The sequence below is a fragment of the Lipotes vexillifer genome, unplaced genomic scaffold, assembly GCF_000442215.2.
Source record: "Lipotes vexillifer unplaced genomic scaffold, Lipotes_vexillifer_v1.1 scaffold1066, whole genome shotgun sequence".
NCBI lineage: Eukaryota > Metazoa > Chordata > Mammalia > Artiodactyla > Lipotidae > Lipotes > Lipotes vexillifer.
This window is the reverse complement of record NW_006771394.1, coordinates 1,653,443-1,657,488: the sequence shown is the minus strand read 5'-3', so window position 1 is coordinate 1,657,488 and position 4,046 is coordinate 1,653,443.

The window sequence follows — 4,046 nt, the reverse complement described above, 5'->3', positions numbered from 1 at the left end:
TGCCCCGCAGCATGTGGGATCTTCCCGGACCAGGGATCGAACCCGTGTCCCCTGCATTGGCAGGTGGATTCTTAACCACTGTGCCACCAGGGAAGTCCCTCTGCTATTTATTCTTGCTGTCGCACATGGTACCTTGAACTCTTTGCTACTATAAACAGTATCTTTTTTACAATTCATCTTCTAATTGTTAGTCATTAGTATACAGAAATATAATTAATGCTTATTATAAACTGATTTTTATCCAGTGTTCTTGCTAAATTCATGAGTTAATTCTAACTCTTTTAACTAGATATTCTTGGATTTTTCTACATACACGATCATTTGTAAATAATGACAGCTTTCCAGTCTTCTTTCATTTATACCTTTATATCTTTTATTTCTTTTCTTTTTAAATTTCATTAGCTACAGTCTGTAGAGCAATATTAATAGAAATTGATACCAGGTATCTCCATCTCATTTCTAATTTCAGGTGCTTAGCTTTCAATATTTCACCGTTAAGCACCATGTTTGCTATCAGTTATTTATAGATAACCTTTAATGAATTAAGGAAACTTTCTTTTATTATTAGTTTGCTACGAGGTCTTTCTTCCTTTATGATGAAAAAATGTTACATTTTATTTATTTTTTTGCATTCTCTGAAACATGGGATGCTTTTCAGTTTTTACTCAACCTAAGCCCATCTAGATTGTAATATATTATTATCTCATATAATGCTGGAGTCAATTTGCTGATTTTTTGGTTTAGGAAGTTTGTATCCATGTTCATGGAGGAAATTGGCCTATAATTTTCCCTTCTTGTTATGCCATTTTCAGTTTTGGTACAAAAGTTCCGCTGGCCTACGAAAATTATTTGAGAAGTCGTTCCTATGTTTCTGTTCTTTGTAAGAGTTTTCATAATATTGGTGATGTTTCTTTCTCGGAGTATTGGTAGAATTCACAGGGAAGCCATCTGGACCTACAGTTTTCTTTGTGGAAACATTTTTTTAAACAGCTTTATTGATGTGTAATTTACATACCATAAAATTCACTCATTTTAAGTGTAAACCTCAATGATTTTTAGTAAATTTACAAAGTTTTGCAGCTATCATCAAAATCCAATTTTAGAATATTTTCATCACCTCAGAAATATTCCTCATGCCAATCTATAGTTATTTTTACTCCCATCCCCCAGTTCTAGGCAACCACTAGTCTACTTTCTGTCTATATAGATTTGCCTTTTCTGCACATTTGATATAAATGGAATTATACAATATATGACCTTTGTCCCTAGTCTCTTTTACTTAACATAATATTTTTGAGGTTCATCTATGTTGCAGCTATCTGACCAGTAGTTTGCTGAATAGTATTCTATAATATGAATATACCTTATTTTGTTCATCCAATCACCAGTTGACGGAGATTGTGTGTTTCCACATTTTGGCTATTTCTAATAACGCTGTTATGAACATTTATGTGCAAGTTTTCATTTCTAGGAGTAGAATTTCTAGGTTGTATGGTATAATTAGGTTTAATAATTTAACAAACTGCCAAACTGTCTTTCAAAGTGGTTGCACCATTTTACATTCCTACAAGCAATGTTCCTGTTTCTCTACATCCTGCTGCGGTTATCTGCAGTTGTGATGCTGCAGTCTCAGGCTTTATCAACCAGAGATTGGTCCCATGGACCACCCAACTGCCACCCAGCTGATAGACATGTTCCCTGGTGGGCTTCACCAGAACCGTGCCCTGCCACTTTTGCCCTGATGCAAATCTGAAGGACGGAAATAAAGCACAGTATCTACAGTTATGGTGGACTTACTCTGTGCCAGGCGTTTTTCTAAACATATTAAAGGGATGATCTCATTCAATCATCACTCTGCTCACCCCATTTAGTAGATTAGGAACCTGAGACTCAGAGGTGAAGCGCCTTGTCCAGGGTCTCCCTGCTGATCAGAGGCTTGGGCCCAGCCAGTGGCTGTGAGGCCCCTGCTCTTAGTCTCCTCGTGGGACAGCTGATGGCCACATTCTTGGCCCACATCCCTGGACCAGGATCTGCACATGATCTGGGGAACAGAATGGAACAGGAGGGGTAATAAGGGCTCAGTGACCCAGACAAGGAGTCTGACTTCTAGAGGGTTAAATCTTCGTGTACCCAAAAGTCCAGATATCCGGAAAATCCATCTAGCCTGCAGATTAAGGCAGCAACTCCAAGAAGGCCTTCAAAGTGGAGGCAAAACTTAGCCTCAGCCAGAGAGATTTACATGCTTTCAGGAAAAAATCTCCCAAAATAACTAGCCTGTAGCTACAAGCTTGGAGAATATAAATGGAGTTATTTGCCTGGATCGGGGAGCACGCACACACACATATGTGTGTATGTGTGTGAAACACACAAGCGTACACACAGAAAGCAGTACAGGTTCTAATATTTCCTTTGGACTGTGATAAAGACGACATTCACATTTTCTCATTTCTGCTGGAGAGCTACATATATTACTCCATGCAGAGAAGAAACTCATTTGAAGTAATCACATAGAGGGAAATGCATCTTGCCGTTTCTGCTTCCTCTTGTGCCTATTGATAGTAAGTTGTACAGCGGTTTATCCCACATGCTGCTTAGGAATTCCGCCAGTGCTTGCGGTTTACATTTGCAGGACCAGGAAGGAAACCCTGGTAACATCTTTGGACCTGAAGATAAGAATGATTAATTTTTCCGAACTTATGCTGTACTTTTGTCCTGTCACTCTGAGAAACCTTTCAAAGCTTTTGTTGAAATGATGGGTCTCTAGATGGCAGTCCTGTGAACAAGTATTTAGTTCAAGTGCAACTAATCAGTGATACTGAGATCTGTTTATCCTGCATTTCACTAGACACAATGGGAAGATAAAGTTCATAACGTGGCCCCTCCTTTAAGGCTGTCACAGTATCCCTGGAGCTGGAGTAGCACCTATGACATAAGCAGAGAAGTGTTCGGTGCAAATTCGTATGCTACTGACTATAAAGGCAGTCTGAGTTTAGAAAAAGAAATCAGACAATACAAGTTCACTCTTTAATGTTTACAGAGGTTTTCATTTTAAGCAGCAAACATTTATGGAGAAAAGGCAACTTAGTGAACAGGAATGTACATCAAATTTGGTAAGTGGTAGTGGGATATCCGTTATTATAGTCATGAATCACATGCATTTTCCCCAAATGACAATGAAAGTTTGCTATGTCTTGCACTACTGATTTTGTCAGCTGTCACTGGCCTTTCATTGGCTCAAGTTACGCTTTCTTCTGGTAGTGGAATCTCCTCATACTATTGTTTTACAATTATGTATTTTCTATTTAGATACTTTTAGAAAGATGAATTCCAGCACAGGCTGGGGTGTTAATTAAGCAGTCTATGTTAGAGACAAAGCCATGAACCTCCAGGGGTGTACAATTCAGTCAAGTTGTCAGAGGTGAACAGAAAGCTGTTAGACAACTTAGGATGCAACAAGCAATTTAAGCCTTAAAAAGACCTTTGAGAGAGGCTGCCTTGTGATCTACTACATTGCAGGCCCTATTGATTCTGCCAGAACCCCGTAGCTGGGCAAACTGGAATCCATGGGGCTCTTAGATAAAAGACCCTCTGTCTTGCTTAGTCTCCCTTCTGTACCAGGTACCCCAAAGATTCTTGAGGTGACTGCTACTTTTCAATCTAGAAGGAAACCAGTGGAAACAAATTTCCCATTTCGGACTGTGGGGAATTAATTAACACTCTCAAAAATAAGAGCTAAGGTTTGCTTACATATTACAGATAAAAATAATTACAATCTAATATTTAAAAATAAAAACCCTCTAAAATGGATTTATTCTTGAAAGACAACTAAAACTTTGTTTTGTGTTTTAATTACGTGAAATAATTTAGTCATTCATTTCTCTGTCTTTGGATACAAAACAATTAAACACTGGTCCCGGGGGGAATATTGATAAACTTCCCTACCCAGACATTTTTTCGGGCCAAAAATATCCTGATTTCAAAAAGAGAAAAGATTTTCAACACATATGATTGTGTTTAGGTTGAAATTTTTTATCATTTAAAAACTG